This window comes from Sapajus apella, unplaced genomic scaffold (assembly GCF_009761245.1).
Source record: "Sapajus apella isolate SASKATOON/1434 unplaced genomic scaffold, GSC_monkey_1.0 scaffold99, whole genome shotgun sequence".
In the NCBI taxonomy this organism is placed as follows: Eukaryota; Metazoa; Chordata; class Mammalia; order Primates; family Cebidae; genus Sapajus; species Sapajus apella.
This window is the reverse complement of record NW_022437039.1, coordinates 6238869-6253196: the sequence shown is the minus strand read 5'-3', so window position 1 is coordinate 6253196 and position 14328 is coordinate 6238869.

Sequence of the window (14328 nt, the reverse complement as noted above, 5' to 3'; positions counted from 1 at the left end):
GAAACCCCGTCTCGAAAAAAAAAAAAAAAAAAAGAAGAAGAGGTGATTAGGACGAACAAAGGGAAGATTCATGAAGACACAGGGAGAAGGTGGCCATCTACAAGTCAAGGAGAGAGGCCTCAGAAGAAATCAACCCTGCTGATACCTTGATCTTTGTCTCCCAGCCTTCAGGATTGCCAGAAAATAAATGGACGACAGGCACGTGCCACCACGCCCAGGTAATTTTTTGTATTTTTAGTACAGACGGAGTTTCACCATGTTATCTAGGATGGTCTCGATTTCCTGACCTTGTGATCTGCCCACCTCCGCTTTCCAAAGTGCTGGGATTCCAGGCGTGAGCCACCACACCCCGCCATGCAGTCGCTTTTTTTTTTTTTTTTTTTTTTCTCCTTTTCCCTGAGGAGTCTCACTGTTGCCAGGCTGGAGTGCAATGGCAAGATCTCAGCTGACTACAACCTCCGCCTCCCGGGTTCAAGAGATTCTCCTGCCTCAGCCTCCAGAGAAGCTAGGATTACAGGCACCTGCCATCATACCTAGCTAATTTTTGTATTTTTGTAGAGATAGAGTTTCACCACGTTGGCCAGGCTGCCCTTAAACTCCCGACCTCAGGCGATCTGCCTGCCTCGTCCTCCAAAAGTGCTAGGATTACAGGCATGAGCCACTATGCCAGGCCCCATGCAGCCTTCTTTTTCAATGAAACCTTATCTGACAGGTTAATGAATGGAACAGATAAAAGCAGCCTTGTTCTGATGAATTGAAGTGGTGGGAGGGGCTGTGTGACTTCACAAGTTGACATCCTTCTTCCCTCACCTCCTTCAGCCCCCTGTGCTTTCCACAGGGGACAGTTCAAAAACCACTGCAGCAGAGTTTTATACCCATTTTGCAGAAGAACCGTCAGCCTGGGGCGGGCGGGAGTAATCCCTGCAGGAAAATGTGAAGCCATCACCTCACTTCATTGAACACACCTTTCTTTCCCTCGTTGTATCGTTATTATGTTTCAGGCTGTTATTGTTACAGAGGGAATCAGTCTGAGGGATCGATTCCCAATCAATGTTAGGAGACATAGTTTAGGATACAACATGGGATTTGCAGTCAGATACCAGAGTTCCAGTCCGTCTTCCCTCATTTACTAGCTGAGTGCCTTGGGCAAGTCACCTGATCTCCATAAGCCACAGACGAATCATCTATAAAATGAAAACATGATAAGATTGTGAGCAGGGAGGCAGCTTTGGGTAATCGAATAAACAGGAGTTTTGGAATCACAGAGACTGAGTTTGGCCTCAACCCTGCTGCCTCATGGCTCTGTGGCTTTGACCTTACATCTTTTCATCTGTAATTTGTGGGTAATAAGGGCACTTAGAAGGTTGCCTTGGGGATTAACAAGGTCATGTGTGCAAAGCGCCTTCATAGAAATTGTCGTATAGTTGCTCAACTAAAGCCAGTTGTTTCTTTTTCTTTTTTCTTTTTTTTTTTTTTGAGACAGAGTTTCTCTTTTTAGCCCAGGCTGGAGTAAAGTGGCGCAAGCTTGGCTCACTGCAACCTCCGCCCCCCGGGTTCAAGCAATTCTCCTGCCTCAGCCTCCAAGTAGCTGAGATTATAGGTGCCCACCATCACGCCTGGCTAATTTTTTTTGCATTTTTAGTAGAGACAGGGTTTTACCATGTTGGCCAGGCTGGTCTCAAACTCCCGACCTCATATGATCCATTCACCTTGGCCTCCCAAAGTGCTAGAATTACAGGCTTGAGCTACCGTGCCCAGTCTCTCTCTTTCCTTCCTTCCTTCCTTCCTTCCTTCCTTCCTTCCTTCCTTCCTCCCTCCCTTCCTTCCTTCCATCCGTCTCACTCTCTCACCCAGGCTGGAGTACAGTGGTGCTATTACAGCTCACTGCAGCCTTGACCTCTTAGGCTCAAGTGATCCTCCCACCTCAGCTTCTGAAGTAGCTGGGGCCACAGGAGTGTGCCACAACACCCAGCTAATTTTTGTACTGTTGATAGAGACAGGATTTCACCATGTTGCCCTTAATGGTCTCGAACTCTTGAGCTCAAGTGATCTCCCAGCCTCATCCTCCCCAAGTACGAGGATTACAGGCATGGTGCCCAGACTCTTTTTCTTTTTTGTAAGAGACAGGGTTTCTTACAAAACCCTTTCTGTTGCCCAAGCTGGAGTGGTACAATCGTAGCTCACTGCAGCCTCGAATTCCTGGGCTCAATCAATATTCCCGCCTCAGCCTTTCAAGTAGCTAAGACTACAGGTGCATGCCACCATGCCAGGCTAATTAAAAACTTTTTTTGTAGAGACATGATCTCTCTTTCACTTTATTGCCTAGGCTGATCTCAAACACCTGGGCTCAAGCAATTCTCTTGCCTCAGTCTCTCAAGTAGCCGGGACCATAGGCATGCACCACCACGCACAGGCCCGTTGTCTTTTTTTTTTTTGTTTTTTGTTTTGCTGAGGTGGAGTTTTTTTTTTGTTGCTCAGGCTACAGTGCAGTGGTGAGATCATGGCTCACTGCAACCTCCGCCTCCGGGTTCAAGTGATTCTCCTGCCTCAGCCTCCCAAGTAGCTGGGATCATAGGTGCCCGCCACCACACCTGGCTAATTTTGTATTTTTAGCAGTGAGAGGGTTTCTCCGTGTTGATCAAGCTGGTCTCGAACTCCCAACCTCAGGTGATCTGCCTGCCTTGGCCTCCCAAAGTGCTGGAATTACAGGTGTGAGCCACCACACACAGCCCAGTTGTCTCCTAAGTCTCCTTTTTCTTCTAGTAGACCAGGGAACACATGCTTCTTCTGTAAGGGGAGAGTAAATATTTCTCATTTTGTGCACCATACAGTCTCCATCACAATGACTCAACTCTGCTGTTGTACCTAGAAAGCAGCCACAGATGATATGTCAGTGATGGATGTGGCTGTGTTTCAATAAAACTTTATATATGCGCTAGGCATGGTGGCTCACACCTATAATCCCAAAATACTGGGAGGCTGAGGTGGGAGACACTTTGAGGCCAGGAGTTTGAGACCAGCCTGGGCAACAGAATGAGATCCTGTCTCTACAAAAAATAAAAAACAAAAGGACACTTTATATATGGACATTGACAGTTGAATTTTGTATAATTTTCACATGTTACAGAATATTATTCCTTTTTTTGGTTGGGGGGGACAGGGTCTTGCTCTGTGGCCCAGGCTAGAGTACTAGTGGCACCATCATAGCTCACTGCATCCTCCACCTCTCAGGCTCAAGCAATCCTCCCTCCTTGGCCTCCTGAGTAGTTGGGTCTATAGTTGCCTGTCCTCACACCTGGCTAATTTTTTTCAATTTTTGTAGAGATGGCATGTTGCTGTGTTGCCCAGGCTGGTCTTGAACTACTGGACTCAAGCAATCCTCCTGCCTCACCCTCCCAAAGTGCTGGGATTACAGGTGTCTGCCATTGCACCAGGCTCTTCTTTTGATTTTCTTTTTTTTTTTTTTTTTTTGACACGGAGTCTCGCTTTGTCCCAGGCTGGAGTCCAGTGGCGTGATTTTGGCTCACAGCAACCTCCGCCTCCTGGGTTCAAGCGATTCCCTTGCCTCAGCCTCCCGAATTGCTGGAACTACAGGCGCATGCCACCATGCCTGGCTCTTATTTTGATTATTTTTTAAACAATTTTAAAATGTAAAACCCACTTTTACTTGTGGGCTGTACAAAAGTGCATGGACTGGGTTTAGCCAGTGGGCTGTAGTTTGCCAACTTCTCTAGTAGTCTGAATGTCCCCAAAGCACCTTCATCTTCCTTACAGTCTCACTGCCTTGCACACAGCGGGACTCCTGGGAACATTTGGTGAAGAATTGAGATACTGAAGGTCTCTCTCTCAGAGATGTAATTGTGGAAATTCGTGGAAAATATGAATGTGAATGGGCAGGCATACTGCAGATACTTAAGGTAGTTTTGGAAAGGCTGGCTCACCTTCCAGGAGAATTTGCATCTTACAAGAAGAGGCTGGGAGACTGGGAGTCAGAGCGACCAAGAAACCTTTAAGTTCCTGAATTCCCAGATTCGTTCGCTTCTCAGCCATTCCCAACTCAGCCAGCAGGGAGCAGCAGGGGACCGCCGTCCTCGGGGAGTCACAGGCCCTGCGAAGTCTCAGACTCCGGGAAGCCTTGCCAGCTGCCGCCCTGACAGAAGACAGGAGATGCTGAGAGACAGCCCAGAGGACCTGCGAGTGTCTTTTCTGCTTTTTGCAGAGGAAGGTAGGGGGATGAGCCGCCTGAAGTCAGCCGGAAGCAGCCGGGAGCTTGTATGCTCAGAAAGGGAGTGACTTCCTTTCTCTCAAGAGATGGAAGAAAATGAAAAGGCAGCCAGTGCTGCAGGTGGCCACCATCCTGGCGTTTCAGTGTGTTCTATGTAGCCCTTTTTTTGGTCAGTACGTTTGTGTTTATAGAGGGATTCATGGGGACACAGGTAAACCAGGGCATTATTTAATTCGAGGCAGTGTGCTCATTATGCACAATGACAAATACCAGGCAGAAAGAAAACGGTCACACGGGCTGGGTGTGGTGGCTCACACCTATAATCCCAGCATTTTGGGAGACCGAGGCGGGCAGATCATCTGAGGTCAGGAGTTCGAGATCAGCCTTGTCAACATGGCAAAACCCCATGTCTACTAAAAATACAAAAATTAGCGGGCCTGGTGGTGCAAGCCTGTAATCCCAGCTACTCTGGAGGCTGAGCCAGGGGAGTCACTTGAATCCGGGAAGCAGAGGTTGCAGGGAGCTGAGATAGCACCACTGCACTCCAGCCTGAGCCACAGAGTGAGATTCTGTCTAAAAAAAAAAAAAAAAAAAAAAAGGTCAAATGGATGTGAGCCAGGGCACTGAAGACCCGCAAATGACATCCTCTTAGCCTTTAAAACCTGAAAGGAAGCCAAGAGGTGAGGTGCCTTCACAGCTGCCTACACGATCTTGGATGGTGATGAACGTGATCAGCTTGGTGATGCTGTCTCCCTCTCTGTAAAATAGAGATGAAAAAAAAATGACAGACAGGTCCACATGAGGGCGATGTTTCTAAAGCACAGTCCCCAGGCCACCAACATCAGCATCACTGGGAACCTTCTTAGAAATGCACACTCCAGGATTGGGGGGCAAGCAACTGGCCCTAGCAAGCCCTCCAGATGACCCTCAGGGTTTTTTTTGTTGGTTTGTTTGTTTGAGACGGTCTTGCTGTGTTGCCTAGGCTGAAGTGCAGTGGCACAATGTCAGCTCACTGCAACCTCGACCTCCTGGGCTCAAGCCATTCTCCCACCTCAGCCTCCTGAGTAACTGGGACCTGTAGGTGTGCACCACCACATCTGCCTGATTTTTAATTTTTATTTTATTTATTTTTTTTGTAGAGATGGGGTCTTCCTATGTTGCCCAGGCTGGTCTTGAACTCCTGGGCTCAAGTGATCCTCCTAGCTCAGCCTCCCAAAGTGCTGGGATTATAGGCATGAGCCACCATGCCTGGCTGCTCTGATGCATTTTTTTTTTTTTTTTTTTTTTTTGAGATGGAGCCTTGCTCTGTCGCCAGGCTGGAGTACAGTGGCGTGATCTTGGCTCACTGCAACCTCCACCTCCTGGGTTCAAGTGATTCTCCTGCCTCAGCCTCCTGAGTAGCTGGGATTACAGGCACATGTCACCATGCCCAGCTAATTTTTGTATTTTTAACAAAGACGAGTTTTCACCATGTTGGCCAGGATGTTCTCGATCTCTTGACCTCGTAATCTGCCCATCTGGGTTTCCCAAAGTGCCAGGATTACAGGTGTGAGCCACCTTGCTCGGCTCTGATGCATTCTTAAGGGCAGGAACCACTGGTATTCTGTAGCTGTTTTCAGCATTGGCTGCACATTGATAAAGAAGGCCTAATGTCTGGGTGTGGCAGAGGGGATGCCCCAGACCAATTCCAATTCCAACAGACCAATCACGTGCTCTAGGTTTGGGACCAGGATGTGTGTGTGTGTGTGTGTATTTTAAGACAAGGCCTCACTTTGTTGCCCAGGCTGGAGTGCATGGTGGGATCATAGCTCTCTGCATCCTCAAACTCCTGGGCTCCAGTGATCCTCCTGCTTCAGCCTCCTCAGTAGCTAGTACCACAGGTGTGTGCCACTGCACCCTGCCGAGTTTTAATTTTTTGTAGAGACAGGGTCTCGCTTTGCTGCCAAGGCTGGTCTTGAACTCCTAGGCTCAAGCGACCCTCCCTTCTCAGCCTTTCAAAGTGATGAGATTACAGACAGAAGTCACTGTGCCTGGTTTGTATCTTGGTTTTTTTTTTTTTCTTTTGTTTTTTTGAGACACAAACTCGCTCTGTCGCCCAGGCTGGAGTGCAGTAGCATGATCTTGGCTCACTGCAAACTCCACCTCCCAGGTTCAAGTGATTCTCCTGCCTCAGCCTCCAGAGTAGTTGGGACTACAGGCATGCACACTACGCCCAACTAATTTTTGGATTTTTAGTAGAAATGGGGTTTTACCATGTTCCCCAGACTGGTCTTGAACTCCTGACCTCAGGTGATCCACCTGCCTTAGCCTCTCAAAGTGCTGGGATTACAGGCATCAGCCACCATGCCCAGCTTGTTACTTTCGAAATTCTAATATAATCATGATGATTCTAGTATACCCAAGGTCAAGGCCCAATCATATCATAGAAAATGATTTTGGGGTCAGCCAGACCCTAGTTCAAATCCCAGCTTTGATACTTACTGGTTGTTTGACCCTGGGCAAGGCGCAGTACTTCTCTGACCCACAATTTCTCTTCTGTAAAACCAGGGTAATCTTTTCTCCCTTGCAGATTTACTTTTTTGTTTTTTTGAGACGGAGTCTTGCCTTGTCGCTCAGGTTGGGGTGCAGTGGTGTGATCTCAGCTCACTGCAACCTCCACCTCCTGGGTTCAAGCGGTTCTCCTGCCCCAAGCCTCCCAAGTAGCTGGGATTACAGACTCACACCACCACAACTGGCTAATTTTTTGTATCTTTAGTAGAGACAGGGTCTCACTATGTCAGTCAGGCTGGTTTCGAACTCCTGACCTAGGTGATTCACCTGCCTCGGCCTCCCAAAGCTCTGGGATTACAGGCAAGATCTAACCCTAGCCAATAGGGAAATGACACAGCAATAGGGCGACCTCCATCAGGCATAAGTACCGCTTTTCCTCCCTTGTCCAAATGTGCGCTTGCCATTGTTCCATCTGTGAGCCACACCCTTCTATAGACATAAACTGCCTTGCTGAGGAAATTTATATTCGAATGCTACTTCTTTTTCTGCATCAAAAATTCTACTTATAACATGCCTATAATCTCAACACTTTGGGAGGCTGAAGCAGGTGGATCACCTGAGGTCAGGAGTTTGAGACCAGCCTGATCAACATGGAGAAACCCTGTGTCTACTAAAAATACAAAAATTACCTAGGCATGGTGGCAGTCGCCTGTAATCCAAGCTACTCGGGAGGCTGAGGCAGGAGAATCACTTGAACCAGGAAGCAGAGGTTGCAGTGAGCCTAGATCACACCATTGCACTCCAGCCTGGGCGACAAGAGCAAGACTTCATCTAAAATACACACACACACACACACACACACACACACACACGGCATAGATTGTAGCAACTGTCCACTCTGCATGGTTCATATCAATGCTAATCCTCCCCAAACCCAGCAGGATAGTGGGAGTAGACCACCTGGTACAGGCAATACAGGGCCACATTGTCTGTAAAGAGTATAAAGACCAGAAATGGTAGCTCATGCCTGTAATCCCAGGACTCTGGCAGGCTGAGGCAGGAGGACTGATTGAGCCCAGGAGTTTGAGATCAGCCTGGGCAACATGGCAAGACCCCATCTGTACCGAAAAAAAAAAAAGCATTAGCTGGGCAGGGTGGCATGTGCCTATGTTCCCAGCTACTTGGGAGGCTGAGGTGGGAGGATCACTTGAGCCCAAGAGTTGGAGGCTGCGATGAGCTATGATGGTGCCACTGCACTCCAGCCTAGGTGCCACAGCAGTCTCTAAAAAGAAAAAAGAATTTAAAAACAAGAATAAAGCCAAGCACATGCTGGTCTGCTTTTTATTGTCAACATGAGCCATGCAATACTCCACCCCCAAACAATCTTTCCTTGGCCTAAGCTCTAAACAGCTGCTGCACTTCCTGTTGGGCTCTAATAATATATACGTGCCCTTCAGAGGAGAACAAGGCTGTTTCTTCTCCTTTAATAGACACTGTGGGCTGGGTCAGTGGCTCACCCCTGTAATCCCAGCATTTTGGGAGATGGAGGCTGGAGGATGGCTGGAACCCAGGATTCTGAGACCAGCCTGGCCAACATGGTGAGACCCCATCTCTACAAAAAATAAAACAAATTAGCTAGGCATGGTGGCACGTTCCTGTAATCACAGCTACTTGGGAGGCTGAGACAGGAGAATCGCTTGAGCCTGGGAGGCAGAGGTTGCAGTGAGCTGAGATGGTGCCATTGCACTCCAGTCTGGGCCACAGAGGGAGACCTTGTCAAAAAAAAAAAAAAAAAAAAAAAACTGAAACAAGCATACAAAAAAAATTGTATTCTACATGGAAGTTAATTGTGAGAAGCCCCAGGCACACAGCTACATGGCTTTGTTTTGTGAGTAGGTTCCCAGCGGGTAGGGATTGTCGCTGCTCTGTCTCCTCAGGTTTCCGACTGCCTGCAGTGCGTTGTATCCCTGAGCTCCAACCGTAGATGCGATGTAAACATGGAAAGCACAATGGAAAGAAATGGAATTTCGGTGGCTTTCATTCTGACACCACATCTGCAAGTAAAAACCTAGAATTTGTATGCATGTGTACAGTTTAGAACAGCATGACAACGGGACCCGGGAGGTGTGCCATTTTTGTCTGGTGAGTGCAGATTTTAGTTCACCCATGAAATATTTTATTGAACTCAAATAACATTTTTTAAAATGTTTTTTCTAATGTTTGCACTGGCGCAGTGGCTCATGCCTGTAATTCCAGTACTTTGAGAGGCCAAGGCAGTGGATCACTTGAGGTCAGGAGTTCGAGACCAGCCTGGCCAACATGGTGAAACCCTGTCTCTACTAAAAACACAAAAATTAGCTGGGCATGGTGTTGGGCACCTGTAATCCCAGCTATTGAGGTGGTTGAAGCAGGAGAAACACTTGAACCCAGGAGGCAGAAGTTGCAGGGAGCCAAGATCCTGCCACTGCACTCCAGCCTGGCTACAGAGCGAGACTCTGTCTCAAAAAAAAAAAAAAAGATCTCATCTGGGTGTCATATAAGCTGTAAAGGCCACCAGGTGGTGTATTCCTATTTTGTAGAAAATGGAGGCTCAAAGAGGGAAGCTAACTTGTTCAAGATCACACAGCTGGTCAGTGGCAGAATCTAGATTCAAATCAGGTCTGTCCACACTAATGTGAGATGCTGTTATGGTTTTGAATATTTGTCCCCTCCAAAATTCATGTTGAAATTTAATCCTCAATGTGGCAGTATTAAGAATTGGGGCCTTTAAGAGGTGACTGGGTCATGAGGGCTCTGCCAGATACATGGGTTATCATGGGAGTGGGCCTGGTGCCTTTTTTTTTTTTTTTTTTTTTTTTTTTCCTAAGACAAGAGTCTCACTCCGTTACTGAGGTTGGAGTGCAGTGGCATCATCTTGGCTCACTGCAACCTCCACCTCCCAAGTTCAAGCAATTCTCCTGCCTCAGCTTCCCGAGTAGCTGGGTTTACAGGCGCTTGCCAGCACACCTGGCTAATTTTTGTATTTTTAGTACAGACGGGGTTTCACCATGTCGGCCAGGTTGGTCTCAAACTCCTGACCTCATGATCTGCCCAGCTCGGCCTCCCAAAGTGCTGGGATTACAGGTGCTCACCACTGCATCAAGCCCGGCCTGGTGGCTTTATAGAAAGAGGAAGCGAGACCTGAGCTAGCACCCTCATGCCCCTCCTCATGTGATGCCCTGGGCCACCTCAGGCCTCCGCAGAGAGACCCCACCAGCAAGGAGGCCCTCACCATATGTGGTCCCCTGAACCTGGACTTCCCAGCCTCCAGAACTGCAAGAAATAAAGTGTGTTTCTTATAAATAACACAGTTTCAGGGATTCTGCTATAAGCAACCGAAAATGGACTGAGATCCATTTTCATTCTGCCGTCTTCCACATGAGCTGTGGGCCCTCATAAAAGAAGAGCTTGACATCTGAGACCTTCGGGGCTGAGGGGCATCAGAGCAGCCACTTCCCAGCTCACCTGGGGAAGGGAGGCAGGGCCACACGTGGCAATTCAGGGAAAGAGAGGTGAGCACGCTGCAGAAAGGTGTCTGCAGGGAGTGAGTGTTGTTGTGGTGTCAGGGATAGCCAGTCAGCCCACACGTGGGACAAAAGGGACGAGGGTTTCTAGGGCAGCACTGCTCGCCTTGAAGGGTGGAAGCATACACCACCCCAAAATATGCCACGTAGGCATAAGGATTATTTTAAGCTCATTATTATTTAAGGCAATTGCCGTATTATTTTAGGCAATCAAGAAGCAGCAGATACCAGAAAAGCTCTCTGCTGTCCGTCTATTTGCCTAAAAGCAGGACATACATTTGTCAAGGTGTCCCTTCCCCTCTCTATCAGGAAGGATAGGAACTAATCCCTGAGACAAGTCTGGCCCCTCGTAAGCCTGGAGGAATCTACACAGCAAACCTGAGTAACGAGCCCCCTCCCACCATTAGTTCAGCCCCTAATTACTGCCTTGTGTTCACCAGGGACAGAGCTAATGGGAGATGCGGAAGAGAACAGATTCGTTCTCAGCTGGGAGTAATTGTGCCTCCCAGGGCTCACTCAGCAATGTCTAGAGACATTTGGGAGGGGGGTCACACCTTGGAGGTAGGGAAGGGGTGATCCTGGCATCTCGTGAGTTGAGGCCAGGAAAGCCACTGAACACCTACAGTGCACAGGATAGCTTCCCACACACAACAAAGAAGCATCCAGCCCCAAATGTCAATATTGCTGAAGTTGAGACCTAAATAAAGAGACAGATCAGAAACAGAAAATATGTGTCTATCTGTCCCTCTGTCTCTCTGTCTCTGTCTTTCCCTCTCTCTCTTTCTTTCTCTCTCCCTCTCTCTCTCACACACACACACACACATGCACACACACACATACACACACACACACACACACAGAGAGGAAATGGCATCTGTTGGAGCTAACAGAATGAGGGAAAACTCGAATTGGGGAGCAGGAAGGGAGGGAGGGGAGGAGAAAGGAAAAGAACTGGTCCCAGGGCCTCATCTGATCCAATTTTCAAATTCTATAGGCTAAAATTTAAAGATTTGAATAATAATAAAAATGCCTGTGCTTCAAAAGAATATATTATCCACATCCATCCCAAAAGCTGGCAGTTCTTCCTGGAGCTCTGCAGGAAGAAGGAAAGTGAACCCAGTTCAGCTGCCAGCAGGGCATGGGGACGGGAGGAGAAGAGACCCAGGCTCAAAGGACATCAATTACTCCTAGAGGAATTAAAAAAAAAAAAAAAAAAAAAAACCTTAAAAGGTATTTCTAATAAGTAAGCCACAAGATGTTGTAAGGGTGTATCTGTGCTGCTTCAGAACACCAGTTTCTCATCACGATGTACACCCTAGTTTTGAGATGGGATAGTTCCCTTGACGCCCTTCGTGGGTAGGAACTGGAGTGGCTTCTGTCACTCAGCCTGCAGTCCGTGGATGGCTAAGTGTTAACAGCTCAGCACAGGGTCAGGGTGACAGCCTTCTGCAACTGCCCTCTTTGACACTCGAGTTCCTGTTTGGTGTCCAGGAAGAATCAGGTCACACGAACTATTGAAGTGTACGTGGAAGACTTTATTGGACAATCGAAGTGGCTCTGAGCGGGGATGGGGAACTGGAAGGGGATGGTGCAGGAGGAAGATGATCTTTCCCTGAGGCTGCACTGCCTGAAGTTAGCCGCATCTATCTGCAGTCTCCGATGCTCAGCCACATGTATCCCTGAGGCTCAGCAGCCTGCTTCCCCAACCACTTGCATCAGCCGCTTCTGTTGCTCTACCAGCTGAAGTCTTTTTATGGGCACAGGATAGGGGTGTGGCAGGCCAAAAAGGCAATCATTTGGGCAAAAAAAAAAAATGGGTTTGGCTGTTTTCACTTAGAGCTGAAGTTCCAGGCTTGAGAGTGGGGCTTAGCCGGGGGCCCAATCATTCTGTATGGATATGATCCATGGACTCCCCAGGAAGCCCATCTGGGAGCTTCCAACTGCCCCCAAAAGCAAGGCTGAGCTCTTGGAGGCCCAAACTGTCCCCAACACTTAGCACGATTCCTGGGACAAAATTGGTGCCAAACATATATGAATGGATGGTGTGTGTTTGTTTGTTTGTTTTGAGACGGAGTCTCTGTTGCCCAGGCTGGAGGGCAGTGGCATGATCTCAGCTCACTGCAACCTCTGCCTCCTGGGTTCAAGCAATTCTCCTGCCTCAGCCTCCCGAATAGCTGGGACTACAGGCGCACCCCACCACACCCAGCTAATTTTTATATTTTTAGTAGAGACAGGGTTTCACCATGTTGGCCAGGCTAATCTGGATCTCTTGACCTTGTGATCCATCTGCCTCGGCCTTCCAAAGTGCTGGGATTACAGACGTGAGCCTCTGCGCCAGGCCTGAGTGGATGATTTTCAACAGCTAAGCTTAACCTCATCCGGCCAAGGTCCTTCCGCCATCCTCTGCCTCTATCCCTCACGTCTTCCTTCCTCACCCTCAGACCATCAGCACATTCCTGCCCCGGGGCATTTGCACTTTCTGTGCCCTCATCTCAGAACTTCCTGACTCACTCTCTCACCCCCTTCAGGGCTTTGCACAAGTGTCCTTTTACAAAATTACCACTTGCTCTTTCCCTTTCTACCTCTTAGGGACTGAATTTCCAACCCCCCATGGGATGGTATAAGGAGATGGGGACTTTGGGAGGTAACTAGGTTTAGAAGAGGCCATAAGGGGCTGGTGCAGTGGCTCACACCTGTAATCCCAGCACACTGGCAGGCCTAAGCAGGAGGATTGCTTGAACTCAGTAGCTCAAGACCAGCCTGGGAAACACATGGAGACCCTGTCTCAAATCAAAATAACAAATTTTTTAAAAATAAGAATAAGATAGAACAGGCCATGAGGGTGGGTCCCCCATGATGGCATTAATGCTCTTCTAAGAAGAGACACCAGAGTGGCCAGGCACAGTGGATCATGCCTATAATACTAGCACTTTGGGAGGCTGAGGTGGGCAGATCAAGAGGTCAGGAGTTCGAGACCAGCCTGACCAACATGGTGAAACCCCATCTCTATTAAAAATACAAAAATTAGCCAGGCGTGGTGGTGCATGCCCATAGTCCAAGCTGCTTGGGAGGCTGAGGCAGGAAAATCTCTTGCACTAGGGAGGTGGAGGTTGTAGTGAGCTGACATCACACCACTGCACTCCAGCCTGGGCATTAAAGTGAATGAGACCCTATCTCAAAAAATAATAACAAGATAAAAAATAAAATAACTGCTTTATCCCAATATTAAAATATTAGTACTTATTGTTTTGTTTTAAATTGTATTTGGGCTCTGGGGTACGTGTGCATGTCCTGCATCCTGCAGCATTGTTGCATAAGTACATACAATACATGCCATGGTGGCTTGCTGTCTCCATCCCCAACCCCCCGTTGCCTACATCAGGCATTTCTCCCCATATTATTCCTCCCTACCCCCCCGACTGTCCCCCCGCCCCTCCACTCCGCTACCTAGCCCTATGAGTGTTGTTCCCTTCCCTGTGCCCAAGTGTTCTCATTTTTCATCACCTGCCTCTGAGTGAAAACATGCAGTGTTTGGTTTTCTGTTCTTGTGTCAGTTTGCTGAGAATAATGGTTTCTAGGTTCATCCATGTCTCTACAAAGGACACAAACTCATTGTTTTTTATGGCTGCATAGTATTCCATGGTGTATATGTGCCACATTTTTTTGTCCAGTCTATCATCAGTGGGCATTTGGGTTGGTTTCAGGTCTTTGCTATAGTAAACAGTGCTGCAAGGAACATATGTGTGCATATGTCTTTATAATAGAATGATTTATAATCCTTTGGGTATATAACCAGTAATGGGATTGCTGGGTCAAATGGAATTTCTATTTCTAGATCCTTGAGGAATCGCCACACTGTCTTCCACAATGGTTGAACTAATTTACACTCCCACCAACAGTGTAAAAGTGTTCCTTTTTCTCCACATCCTCTCCAGCATCTGTTGTCTCCAGATTTGTTAATGATTGCCATTCTAACTGGTGTGAGATGGTATCTCAATGTGGTTTTGATTTGCATTTCTCTAATAACCAGTGATGATGAGCACTTTTTTA